This window comes from Nannospalax galili, unplaced genomic scaffold, assembly GCF_000622305.1.
Source record: "Nannospalax galili isolate Female #2095 unplaced genomic scaffold, S.galili_v1.0 scaffold525, whole genome shotgun sequence".
Taxonomy (NCBI): Eukaryota; Metazoa; Chordata; class Mammalia; order Rodentia; family Spalacidae; genus Nannospalax; species Nannospalax galili.
This window is the reverse complement of record NW_008353937.1, coordinates 1,406,056-1,420,342: the sequence shown is the minus strand read 5'-3', so window position 1 is coordinate 1,420,342 and position 14,287 is coordinate 1,406,056. Positions and strand designations below refer to the sequence as shown.

Genomic DNA, 14,287 nt, shown 5'->3' with positions numbered 1-14,287 from the left:
GCCAAGAGACTCCACTCTCTAGGGGAGAACCGCCAAGTGCTCTTCCAGAACAGGCAGGGTCACCATCAGCTAGCCACACCCCTTTGCTGAAGGCCCCCTCTCCAGCCCCTCTGATGGCTCTGCTCTGTCCCTGCTCCAGGCCGGGAGTGGAGGCCCCCTTCAGGCTGCTCTCTCACCCGGCTTGTCTTCCCGGGCTCTCAATATTAACCTTCCTCTTTCCCTCCTACTTACAAGGGCCCTGTGCTCCCTTGAACACCAGGATCTGACACAGTAACAGCACCCTGACACACCTGGACTCACACCTATGCCTACAGCAAGACTCCTCAACCCAAAGTGATCAGTGACAAAAACCTCAATGTAGCTGTGCATGGAGGTACAGAGCTGTGACCCTAGCCCACAGGGAGCAGAGGCAGAAGGATCAGGGGGTCAGGCTAGAGGTGCAGCTGGAGGTGCACTTGCCTAGCATCCATGAGGCCAAAAGATAAAAATAAAGAAATCATTCTTGAACACAGGATTTCAAGGTCACCTGGGCAATATAGCAAGTTCTAGACAAGACTAGGCTACAGAGTCACACACACAAATCTAAACACAATAAACAGCAGTAAAACAGAAGTAGTGCTTAGCAGTCTGTCTCCAGACAGAAGCAAAAACCCAGCCAGCAGGGGGTCAAAAGGCTACAGCGCATGGCCTGGGGTACCTGGGACACAGAAAGCAAGGTTGTGGAGTGGGGAAATAACCCTGCACACTGCACTCTGGGAGGGCCAAGGGACATTCGGCTGCCTGGCTTTATCATGCCTGTTTTAGAGGTGGGGCCCTCAGGCTTCCAGCAGAAGGACTGTCCAGAGACACAGCCTGGGAGGGAGGCACCAAGTTCTGCTGCTACAGACATCTGGCCCAGGGTCGCCACTCTACTTAGGTGAGCAAGGCAGTCCCTGATCCCGCCTGTAAGGTAAGGATAACTTCCGTCTTAGATGTGGGCATAGCTCCTCATAGCTCCTTCACAGTGCGATGGTGTCACCAAGCACTTGGCTGGTGACAGACATCCTGTCCAAAGTCTTTCCACCTGCTACGATGAGACCGAACCCAAGACACAGGGAAGCTGGACCATGGCATCCTGGGCTATCCAGAAGGTTCAGCCCAGCAGCCCTACATCCACCTCCTGGACTACCTGGTGGGTGCCGATGGGGATAGGGGCCCCAAGCCTCTGGCAGGTCCACTGCAGTGTTCCCATTGGTCAGGCAAGCAGCCCCCAGGCTGAAGTACCAGGCAGATGACCCCAGACATGCTGTCATTGCTCCTCTGGGCGGTTTCCAGGACCAAAGCCATGAGGAGACAGGAGGAGAGAGGCAAACTGGATGGTAAAGGCTTCGAGCAGACTGACGTGGCAGAGGAGGCCTTTCCGAGGGTAAGGCCCTCACATTCAGCCAGTGTTGCCTGCCATTCCCCTTCTTCCAGCTATGAGGCAGGGGGTGACCTATCTCTCTCAGCATGGCTCTGACCAGGCCGCCACCCAGGAAAGCTGAGAGCCAGGCCCTGCCTTTCCCATCACCTATGGAAACAATGGAGGCATGTGGAGGACCTCGGGGCTCCACCTTCTAAAACAGCAACTACTGCTCAGATGCCCAGATGGTGGCTCAGCCCCAGAGCGGGCTTCCAGCAAGCTCTCCGTGACTAGCCTCCCTGCAAGTGATGAAGAGCACACCCGTGGCTCAAACACCTTGGGCTCTTATCCTGTCTATTTCCTAATGTCAGCGTTGCTCTTCTACCGCATCACCCACTGTGCTCAACATACCCACCAGTAGCGACAGCCAGGAGCTCGATGTCCAGGCATGGGTCATCACAGTCTCCATGTGCTGTGGCTGATTCAGAGCTCATGAGGCACTGCAGGCCATTGGTGCCTGCTGTGTACTTACTATGCCTGCTGGAGCTGTACGTGCAATTCTTATGGGGCTGTTAGGACACTACCAGCAGGAGAGGGACGATCGCAAGGCATGCTAACTACGTATGTGCCATGCCAGTCAGGTTCTATGGTGATTAAGATCACCAGGACTGACCATTTCTGTGCTATGGGGGACAGATGCATCTCCCTAACTCCCAAGTGGGCAGGACTGGGATGTGACGAGGTCATGAGAACAGAGCCCTGAGTAAGATCCCTGGCCTCACGAAAGAGTTGGGGTGAGACCTCACCCCATTTCTAGAATGAGGACACAACCACAAGCCATCTGTTGGAAGCACCAAGTGGCCCTTAGCAGACAGAACCTGACAGCACCTGCTCTTAGACTTCCAGCCTCCAAGGCAATCAGAAATAAACTCCCATTGTTTTTAAGCCTCCAGCCTATGGTATTGCAAGATCCCATACCCCACTAAATTCAGCACATTGATCTAGAAACACTAAGCTCCTGGATGGCCTTGGTGACAGGATTACTCACGGTGTCATCTTTTGGTGGTGTACGAAGTACAAGCATCACAACAACCATTCCCTGAAGCCAGTAAGATCAACGCACCAGGACTCCAGGTAAAAAGGGCACAGCTGGGCACAAGAACTTCAGGCCTCCTGGGCAACGCTCTGCAGCACGGAAGGCCAGGCCTGCCAAGGGCTCCTACCAGAGCAGAGCTGTGTGGGCGCAGATGAATCCCTAGGCAGCCAGGATCTGAGCGGGGCAAAAGGAAGCCCACATTTAAGTGCTTAGGACTGTGCCCCATACCATCCCATAGGCAGGCAGAAGCTATGGCTTATATAGCAATGGCTTCCAGACCTCCACAGACCCACAACAAAACCTATCTGGGCCTGATACCACAAACCGGCATTATCTGCAGTGGCCTAATCAGTACACAGCCTCACGGCCACAAGGATGGCACAAACCGTCAGCATGGCCGATAACAGTGGTGACGATGCCATCAATCTACACCCACAGCTGCTCCCACCCTGGAGACCTGAGGGCAGAGCTCTCCTCCCTCCTGTCCTTCTCAGTTACCGGTAACACTGCCACAGGCCAATCCACTTGTTCCAAACCCTGTTCCAATTTTCTTCCGTGTGTGATTGGTTTTAAGCATTGCCTCATTCCAGGTTCTTTTATACACACGGTCACAGTACTCAGACAGTTATACTCAAAACTGGAAAAACAAGCCAGGTATGGTGGCACATGCCTGTAATCCCAGCATTTGGGAGGTGGAGGCCAGAGGATCAGGAGTTCAAAGGGCAGTCTCAGCTGTCTAGCAAGGTGAGGCCAGTCTCAGCTACATGAGACCCTGTCTCCAAAAAACACAAATATTGTTTTAAAGTAGAAACACATGGCTGGGAGTGGAGCTCAGTGGATGGTGCTTACCTGGCATGCATGACGCCCTGGTTCCATTTCTAGAACAACCAACTGGCATGGGGGCACATGCCTGAAATCCCAGTAATCCCAGCTTGGGAGGCCGAGGCAGAAAGATTAGTACATAACAAGATGTGTCAAAACAAGACAAAACAAAGCTCAGACTTGAAATAAGTAGACAATTGCAAGTGTTGGCAACAAGCTGAGATGATTTTCACTCTACTGTTTAACTTTTTTTTTTTTTTTTTTTTAAATCTAAGACTATTTCCTGCATGGTTTGTCTCCCCAGTCATCATCGAGAGGACTCTGAGAAGTCATAGGAATATGCAGGCACAGACTTGAAGCCCAGCTTCATCTCCAAAGTTGTGGAAAGGGACTGTACATCATGGGGCAGAGCCCTATGCTCCCCTATACCACTAGGACAGAGCCTGGGGAGAGTGACCTCCTGGGATATCCACATTGGGGTTTAACATTTTCAGATCTGAAGACAGCAGTAACAAATTTCAAAAGCAACCTTCTGGTCAGACCAGACATTGCCTGCCCAGACATGTTTACAAACTGGCCCATGTCAGAGGCCCCTCAATGCCCTCATGCCCACCTGCCTGGCTGCACGGGAGCACCTCCAGGCTAGAATGGACCTTGGGGCCAGTCCTGGCCTAGTTGACAGCCTGATGTAATGACGCAGAGGCAGAGACAGAATCCAACACTGGGGAGACCCAGCAAGGCCTCTAGTCATGTGACGAGCCTAGGGAATTACAGCCAGGGTCAGCTGTTTATCCTCACACCAGAGACCAGATGAGAAAACACAGGGACCAAGCCACAGGGACAGCCCCTGTGCCAGCTCAGGGGTCCTTTCTGCCATACTTCTGGTGTACCAGTGCAGGACCAGCAGCATAAGAAGCCAGTAGCCAGACCTCCCCTGGACATGGTCAGCAACTGTAGAGGAAGCCCACATGTAACTGTGTCCCTGCACCTTCCGGTAGGCAGACAGAAGCCACAGCCTATACTGATGGGCCATGGGCCCAAAGGGTCGCTGGAACGCCAGGAAGAACAGCACTTCCACGCTTCCCCAGGCAGAAAGCAAAAGCATTTTAAGCAGTAGGTGGTTCGAGAGCAGTGAGCAATGCTGCTCAACACCATGGGGATGTATACATCAGGCTGGGGCACCAACGATGTACTCACTTACCCTCCACACTGATCTGTTGGGGGCTCAGTGCTCTGAGTTCAAAGCTACCACTCCTGCCCTTCAAGGGCCTACTCTGCCAGGGACAAATACCCCTTGGGCTCATGCTTATCACACAGAGGCTGCGCTTGAGCTGTGGCAGCTTCTGGGCCAAGGTCACAAAGCCAAGGATGGCCAGCCAGGGTCCCGCACTCTTCCCAGGAGGAGGCCGGGCTCTGCCGAGCTCCCAGAGGAAACAGCACAGGCCAGGCCCCACCTTCCTTCCCTGGAATTGGAATTACGATCACCTGAGCTCTATCTAGCTCCCAACAGAGCTGGAAATGCTCTCAATGGCCCTGCACCTCCCTCAACTTTACCTAGGGACAAGCCTGTCCTCCCTCCATGTTTCCCCCATCCTGGGCCAAGTCCAGGTACACAGGCTTATATAAGCTGGACACAGGACAACCTGACCTCTCCTTCCATAGTCTCCACCAAGTCAGAACTGCCTGCAAATGCTTGGAGCCATTGCAGAGCAGCCCAGCCCTGACCTGACTCCATCCAGCAGAGGGGAGCAGTGCACAGAGGTGCAGGGTTACAGGGGAGGGCTTCCCTACTCCAAGCTTTTGATACAAACAGCGTTACATAAACGGTATGAGCCCAGGACTGCTGTAGCTTGCCCTGCTGGGAGATCTGCATGCTAGAGGGAGCCCAGGCAGTACAGGGATTTCTAGGCAAGTGAAGCTCTACCTGCCCCCGTGCCTGTTCTTCAGAGCACACCACTACCAGGAGCAGGAGACTCTGCCCTCTATCCATCCCAATGCCCGAAACACCAAGGGAACTCAGAAGCTGCTGTGCTGGACAAGCCACTAAGGCTCCATCTTCCAGGTTACACCCCATCCCTCTCCCTCCCAGGCTCATTCTCCGACATCAGATATACTACAAGATTCCCAGGACAGTCTGGGCTCCCAACTTGCTCACTGGCTCCTGTCTTATCCTCAAGAACAAAAGGGACAGGGTCCTCTCCCCAAGGGCCCACTCAAGCTCTCTCCAGTGTACTTCTTCAGTCTTGTTTCCGTTTGGGTTGTTTGGAGTCATTGTCTGTAATCCAGGCTGACCTCAAACTCAAGGGCGATCCTTCACCTGGTGCTCCCAAAGCCAGGATTACAGGTATGAGCCTCCACCCTCATCCCCGACGTGTGCTTACTTACCAGCAGGGCGGCCGGAGGCAGGCACAGGCCAGGCCAGGCTATGGTCTGCAGAGCAGCGTCTCCCTGCCACTGCTGAGCACACAGGACCCCTCAGGTCATGAAACTCGTACAATGCCTGGTTTCATTGCTCCAACCACTGCATGCTCTGTTCTGAGTATGAAGTTAGAGCAATCTGTTGTTTAATTACTGAATGTCTCAACTGGCTTTTAAGCAAAACAAGTGCGTGTTAACGTCCTAGCAAGCATTTCCAGATCTGAGCAAGCTCTGGAGCCACTGCTGAAGCTCCTCATACCAGCCCCATCCAGGGTTCTTAGGAAGAGGCCCAACTGTCCAACACATCAGCTCCCTAGTCCAGGCACTCTGCTTCGTCACCCCCTGCCCGCCCCCAGCCCCAGACACCAGCAGGCAACCCCAGGCTGAGTGCACCGGCTTAGGAAGGAAGAACACCACACAGGAGGCCTGGATTCCTGCCAGGCGAGTGTCTCTGGAGCCCTAGGCCCAGCCACCTCGGCATTCCTACTTCTGATGCTTCTATCTGGTAAATTAAAATTTAACTCAAGGCACAATTCCACAGGCTTATATGTTAACCCAACCAAATAAAAATGCACTGCCCATAGCTGAACCACAAATGTCCATGAAATCTACCATCTTTCGCCATTTAACACTGAGCATTTACAAAGCGTACAATATAACACTGAAGTATAGGATGGAACATCTCCATGTCAGACCTACTAAAGCAAGGGCTTTGTCCTCCGAATATGCACAGCAGTACTGTGTACCCACAAAAGCAGTGTGTGAAAGCAGGGGGCATCATCCCCACAAGAACACCCCCAGGCTCCCCTGGTGCAGTGGTTAAGTCCTCGGGGTGGAAGTCCCTGGCAGGACATGCCCTGGAAGGCTACCTTCCCTCTCCCTGGCACTCTGTCTAGCCAAAAAGAAGGCTGCCAGCTGGGTGTGGTGGCTCATGCTAGTAATTCCAGCACTTGGGAGGCTGAGGCAGGGGGATTGCTCAAATTTTGAGGCTAGCCTGGGCTACACAGTGAGCTCCAGGCCAGCCTGAACTAGTGTAATACCTTGTCTTAAAAGAAAGAAGAGGCCGGGCGTGGTGGTGCAAGCCTTTAATCCCAGCACTTGGGAGACAGAGGCGGGCAGATCTCTGTGAGTTCAAGGCCAGCCTTGTCTACATAGTGAGTTCCAGGACAGCTGGGGCTACAGGGAGACCCTGTCTCAAAAAGACCTAAAAAAGAAAGAAAAGAGGAGCCGGAGAACTGGCTCAGCAGTGAAGAGCACTGGAAGCTCTTGCAGAAGACCCGGGTTCAGTTCTCAGCACCTATGTGGCGGCTAACAACCGTCTAACTCCGGTTCCAGGGGATCCAACACCCTCTTCTGACCTTTGTGGGCACTGCACGACATGAGTGCACTTACATACATGCAGGCAATACACTCATAAACATCAAATAAAAATAACAAAATATTTAAAAAGAAAGAAAAAGGGAAGGCTCTGTTCCCACAGAATGTTCCACACAGTCCACACAGTCCCAGGGACAGTTCAGTGCCTCCTTTCCCCGGGGCAGGCACCTTACAGGGACAGCACTGGGACTCGGCTGGGCTGAGTCCCCCCTTCCAGTTCTTCCAAAGCATTTTTATTTTGTTTGTTCAGTAACTACTCACCAAACCAATGACACATTTTAAGGTTCTGTGATCAACTCTGTACCAATAATAATTACAAAGACAAAATCAGTTTTCTGGATTGAGTTGACACATTTTTATAGAAATGTACTATAATTGCAATTTTCATATACTTCTGTCATGGAAAAGCACAAAAAGTGACCAATAAAAACTTTCACATATAAAAGCATATTACATTACAATAAAATTCCACAGGGAAAATGGAGCATGTATGTGCACAGGTTCCTGGAAAGAGAAAACGTAACTCATGCCGTGAAGAACAATCTGTCTTTATTTTCTAAAGGGGCAGTGATGGTGGGTTTGAAATCACTGGTCTGTCTGACACTGGATACTTTTAAAAAGAACAACAACAGTTACTTTATAAAGCCTGCAATGTACCAGGAATGACATCTTTTACAGCTATTTAAAATGAAGTCAGAAAGGTTTAGATGTGTTCACAATCTTAAATGTGCCCATAGTTCCTCCAAGGTTATGTTATGGGAACACATGAACAAAAACTTGGGAAGGCCTATGCTTTAAGGAATTTAACCCACTCCATGCTTTCTTCTGGTGCTTAGGGAGCACTCCCTGCATCCAACACCCATGCAGCCCTGCCTGGTCTCTAACTCTAAGCCTCAGCACCGCAAGTGCCGGGATTACAGGTGTGTGCCACCACACCTGGCTTTATATCTATTTTTTGTCCCCAGTGTTTTGAGACAGGGTCTCCCTATAGCCCCTACTGGTCTGGAGCTCACTAGGTAGATCTAGGCTGGCCTTGAACTTGGGGTAATCCCCTGCCCCAATTTCCTGAGTGCTGGGATTACAGATGCAAGCTACTACACCTAGCCTTGCCCAACACAAATGCTTTCACTTCCAGAACAGACACCAAACCTTGTCCTCAAAAAAAACAAAACAAAACGATGGGGGTATGGGAAAGACAGCTCGGGGTTAAGAGCTTGGTTCCCAGCACATGGTAGCTCATAAACGCATGTAACTCCGGCTCCAGAGGGATCTGACACCTCTGGCCTGCTGGGGCACCTGCACACACACACACACACACAAACATATATATACACAGAAAACATTAAAAATAAGTCTTACAGGGCTGGAGACATGGCTTAGTGGTTAAAAGCACTAGCTGCTCTTGCAGAGAGGACCTGGGTTCAATACCCAGCACCCACACGGTGGCTAACAGCTGTAGTAACTCCAGTTCCAGGGGGTTCAATGCCCTCCTCTGACCTCCGTGGACACTGCACACATGCATGCATGCATGCAATACACTCATACACAAAATAAAAATCATAAATCAAATTAAAAAAATAAATCTGGGGGCTGGAGAGATAGATAGCTCAGCAGTTAAGAGCACTGACTACCCTTACAGAGGACCTGAGTTCGATTCCCAGCACCCAGATGGCAGCTAACAACCATCCTTAACTCCCATTCCAGGGGATCTGATGCCTCTGCTGGCCTCCAAGGGCACTGCATGACATGGGTGTATTTACACACATGTAGGTATAACATACATTTAAAAAATAATAAATAAGCTGGGCGTGGTAGTGCACACCTTTAGTCCCAGCACGTAGGAAGCAGAGGCAGGCTGATCTCTGTGAGTTCAAGGCCAGCCTGGTCTACATAGTGAGTTCCAGGCCAGCTGGGGCTTGGGGGAAATCCTGTCTCAAAAAGACCAAAATAAATAAATAAAAAGCTTAAAAAAAACAAAACTACAACCCTGACAGAGCACCAGAGAGATGGCTCAGCAGGTAAAGGCACTTGCAATGCAAGCCTGGAAATCTAAGTTCAATCCTTGAAACCCATAAAAAAGTGGAAGGAGAAAACTGACTCCACAAAGTTGTCCTCTGACCTCCACACTCGTGTCATGACATGTGGGCCCTCTATCACATGTGCATATCCACACCCACCCACCACATATATATTTTTTCTTAATTTATTTTTTAAAACCTCATAGAGGGGCTGAGGAGATGACTTGGTGGGTAAAGTGCCTGCTGATCAAACATGAGCAATTGCATCCAGATCCCTAGCACTCCCATAAAGCAAGGTGCAGTGGTACATCTCCATCCCCAGCACTGGGAGGAGGAGGCAGAGGCAGGACGATCCTTGGAACTCAGTGGCCAGCCAATCTAGTCATCCAGCCCTGAGGTTTAGTACAGAGACCCTTATATCAAAAATAAGGCAGCAGCAAGGTATGCTGCCATATGCTTTTTAAAAACATTTTTTATTGTTTTTATGTTTTATGCACATTGTATGTGTGTAAGAGTACCCGTGTCATGCAATGCCTGAGGAAGCCAGAGAGGGGGTCAGATCCCCTAGAACTGGAGTTATAGTCGGTTGTTAGCTGTCATGTGGGTGCTGGAAACTGAACCCGGGTCCTCTGCAAAAGCAGTCAGTGCTCTTGATGGCTGAACCATCTGCTCCAGCCCCTTATATGTTTAAATCCCAGCACTGGAGAGGCAGATGCAGGCAGATTTCTGTGAGTTCAAGGCCAGTCTGGTCTACATACCAAGTTCCAGGCCAGCTGGGACGGCAGGGAGAGCCTGTCTCAAAAAAAAAAATCTAAAAAAAAAAAAAAAAAAAGTGGAGAATGATTAAGAAAAACGCCCGACGTTGGGCTCTGCACATGCAGGTATGTGCACTTACACATGAAGAGACCATACACAGACACATGCACACAGCATACACATATGAACACATGCACACATACACACACAAAGAACTGATGTAGGGTTACAGGGTAATTCAGTGGTAGAGTACATGTACCATGCAGGAGACCCCAGCTCAATCCCAGCTCCCCAGAAGTTGATGAACAATATTCCCTTCTTACACCACTCTCCCAAGTAAATTCATTACCCTCAAATGACGACCAAGCTGCTGGCGACAGGAGATATTTACTGTACTTCCATCTAAGTGACTGCTTAAAACTGCACAGCTAGGACATGTGTGGAAAGTACACTGACCACTCATCAGAACCAAAGGAGTACTACCTTGATGTCTCTTTACCTTCTCACATTTCTTGTCCAAGATTTTCCTTTGAAAGGAGGAACGTGCTGGCTAACCAACTCGAGTGACTCCAAGCCTCGGAGAGACAAGCTATAAAACTCAAGTCAGGCTGGCCCTGCAGGATCCCAGGGTGGAAGGCACCTTTCCTGTACCTTGCCCCCAGCCCACCCACAGGGCTGCACTCAGAACACACAGCCTCTCCTCACTGCCAGCAGATCCTTCCACAGATCTGGGGTGCTTAAGAAGGGGAGTTCTGCTCTGCACAATGCCTCCCTGGCCTGGGCCAGGTGGAGGGGAGGATGAGGTGGCCAAGCTTAAGGATCAAGAAGGTAAGGCAGACCCCAGGGCAATGAGGGTCCCAGGTCCCTCTTGTGAGTGGGCTGGTACCCCAGATCCCTGCACTTGGAGGCCATGCCCAGCACAAAGTGATGATGGACTCCTTTTTGAGAGCAGCCCAAGGCTCAAGCTGGGAGTCCCTGCACTGGAGAGCGGAGGGGACTGAGGCAAAAGGATCAGAAGTTCAAGGTCATTTTTGGCCAGCGAGTTCAAGGCTAGCCTGAGCTACATGAGACCCTGTCTCATAACAAAACAAAAGCAAAAAGAGAAAAACCTCTTTCTTACCTAGGAGCCCAAAGCAGCAGCAACTGAGCCAAGGGGAACTCAGGACCACTATCTACAGCCTCAGGGTGTTGTGTGTTTCCTTTCCCACATGGCTCACAAAAGCCCAGTAAGACTGAGACAGATATCCCCAAGCATCCATACAGACTGTCTGGCATTCTGGGGCACCAACACCCACAACTTCCAAAGTAGACACAAGGCTGGCCCACCCGCTGCTGTTGGAAAGCTAACCATGATGGAAAACACACATGGGCCATGTCCTCCGAGTCTGCATGGGTCAATCTTTTTTTTTTTTCTTTTCTCTTGATAGGGTCTCCCTATATATGCCAGACTGGCCTTGAACTTTAAATCCTCCTGCTTCAGCCTACCTATTAAAACCACCCATAGAGCCAGGTATGGGGATGCACAGCCATAGTCATCGCAGCACCTGGCAGGTAGAGGGAGGAGGATCGGGACTCAAAGCCAGTGCAGTCACAGAAGACTCTGCCCCCTCCCTCAAAAAAGAAAAGCCAAAACACACTCATATAAAAACAAACAACAACAAAAACTCTCAGGCCCACTCCAGCATTCATAAAAATGGGAGGGAGGTGCCCTGCTGAGGGTGAGCCTGGCTAGGCTTCTACAGCTGGGAGCAGGACTGTCCTTTCTGCCAGCAGGGAAGAGGCCTCCAATTCTCTCAAAGGAAGCCAAGTATCACAGGGCCCAACTTGATAGTTTAAAGGGGGGGGCACTCTAAGCATTTAAAAAGTTCCCATTTAAAAGGATCCTTGTTCATTGACTTTGGTGGAGCAGTTACTAGTGCAAACAAGGGAGCTTGTCTGGGAGCGGGTGGGGGAGGTGCCGCAGCTAGGCCCTCTGTAGACTTCTGCTTATGGGGTCCTCTACCTGTTCCACCAGACCCCCTGTGATGGCTCTTCATCTGTAAGCTTGTCCCCACTGCTGGACCTCCACTAGGCACCACTGAATGCTTGTCACCTGGCCTGGAGTCCAGGCTCTCTCCTAATGCTGTGTCGCTAAGCGCACCCTAGTCGACATAATTAGGCTGTGATAAAAAAAAAAAAATCTGGGGAACCACAGCGGGCGAGCATGGAGCAGTGTCCTCACCCACCCTTAACAAGAACAGGGCTTCTAGCACATTCGGCTCCACAAATTACAGGCACGGCTCCACCAGGGGGTTTCTGAGGACGGCACTGGCAATTTGGGGTTGTCTGCCACCCACGGCAATCGTAGGTTACTCTATGCCAGGCACAAGGCTGTCACAAACCACTCCTGACAGGCTACTCAAAGCTGGGCACCGGATCCTCAGAGCAGGGCGACACAGCAGTCAGAAAATGCCAACTGAGTGAGGCAGCCTGAAACCCCAACACTCCTATTCAGTCCTGCCTTTCTGACCGGTGGATGAAATTAATTCAGCATCAAGCCCTAAACATCAGCTCAAATACCTTCTGAAGCTCCTTTCCTGCACAGATCAGGGAGCTGCGGCACTACAGTCCCCTCCTCCCCTGCAGATCTGCAGGGCCGATGTGGAAGGGCAGAAACCGGTTTCCAGCGCCCTCAGCCCCTCCTCCACTCCCTCCTCTCCAATGAGCAAAGTTAGAGGGTATTAAAAGCAAGCTGGCCCCCTTGGAGATCACCCAGTCCAATGTCTGATCAGCTTTTACATGCGAAAGGGCCAAAGCTGCAGCAAGCGTCTCTGTGAGGGACGGCAGCGGAGTCCTCCGCAACCCTGGGCGCTGGCCCTGGACAGCCTCCCCTGACCCACCCTGTATCTCCACAGGAACCCCCCCCACCAAACAAACCTCCTCCACTGACACCTCACATGCATTTCAAACCTTTCTAAGGAGCAACTTCTTTTAGTAGCAGCCACAAAAACAATCAGCCTGACTGGAGCTGAAGTCTAGGATTTTAGGGTGACCTACTTCCCCAGAGTCTCCCCAGAAGCACTCTATTTCTCTATCATGCCAGAGTCTCTCCCCACCTGGGCCCTAGGCTTCATTCAGGCCACATCTCTGCCTCTCCCCACACTCAACAGTTTCTGCAAAATCTCTCTAGTTTTTAACTTAGCCCGGTCCTTTAAAACAGAACTAAGCAGCAAAGTGAGGATGTTATCCACATTTTTCCAAGGCCAGTGGCGGTTCCGGTTCTGAAGTCCAACCATTTGTCGTCCTTCTTGATCAACCAGGCATCCCTCCAGCGTTTCACCTACTCTTACTGCAAGAACTAAACAGAGGCTGGAGCGATGGGTCAGTGGCTGAGCGACTGTACAGCCCTTGCAGAGGACCTAAGGTCAATTCCCAGCACCACATCCGGCAGCTCACAACCGCATGCAACATGCTCCGGAAGGATGCAACACCTCTGGCACAGGCACACACATGTACCACAGAGACACATGTACACACACACACAGAATTGAAAAATAAACCTTTTTTTTTTTTTTTTAAAGGAGCAAAATAGAGGGAACGATTTCCACTACACCCTACCTGTGTTCACAATAGAGGAGCCAGCGGTAGGGGATGCACAGGGCACACTCCACTGTGCTGGGGAGTCATCCAGAGTAACCTTCTGCCCAGCCTTCTGTTTCTGGGCCCCACACAACCACTAGATCCCAACAACTGCTCCCACTGTTCATCTTGCAGATCCTCTTTCCCAGGCCCTGGACTAAAGACGTGCACCCCAATAACAAGGCGCTCCAAGGCCCGCTCTGTGGTGAGCTAAGGTACCAAATGGAGAGGCTGGAGCTGAGGCTACACTCCATCAGTGGCCCACAGGGAAGCCCGCAGGGAAAGCACAAACCCCAGGCTCCCCTTCCCACCAGGTGGCCCTCCACTTCTAGATTCATCACGGGTAACTGACCAGCAAGATGTGCTCCTGGATTCGGACATCCCTGCCCTGGAAAAGCCCTCCGCTGTAATGTGCTCGACCGCGGCACATCTAGCGCAGCACACCTTGGAGAGGAATGGGTTAAGTGCAAGGGGCTGCAGACGGAAGGGGGTTTGTTGGGGGGGGCAGGGGCGGTATGCAGAGGTACGGATGGATGTGCAGGGGATTTTCTGAATCCGAGGACCTGGACCAGGAGCGCGGGGCTCCCTGAACCTCCTCTCCAGGCAGGCGGCAGGCAAGGAAGGGACCCGCAAAGGGACCGGCCCGGGAGGGGCCAGCAGAGCCACGGGGAAGGGTGCAGGGGCCGAGCGCGGAGGCAGGGCCGAGCTGGCGAACTCTCACAAGTTGGTAGCACAGGATCAGTAGCCAGAAGGGGCCGAAGGGTCACCCACTCCGGGCCCGGGCAGCGCACGGGAAGCTGC

General features: G+C 51.6%; 1 protein-coding gene and 1 non-coding gene across 2 annotated transcripts in view; both read right to left on the bottom strand.

The window, feature by feature from the left end:
- Slc45a4 (solute carrier family 45 member 4) overlaps positions 1–13,887 on the bottom strand; it is a 69,996-nt gene extending 56,109 nt beyond the window's left edge. The window contains exon 1 of the mRNA XM_008851049.3: positions 13,839–13,887. The gene's annotated coding sequence lies outside the window, so the exon portion shown is untranslated. The remainder of the gene's footprint in view (positions 1–13,838) is intronic.
- On the bottom strand, positions 3,574–3,777 carry LOC115067368. The gene has a single exon (XR_003846787.1). It is a non-coding gene; the product is annotated as a small nucleolar RNA SNORA73 family (small nucleolar RNA).
- Positions 13,888–14,287: the final 400 nt, after the last annotated feature.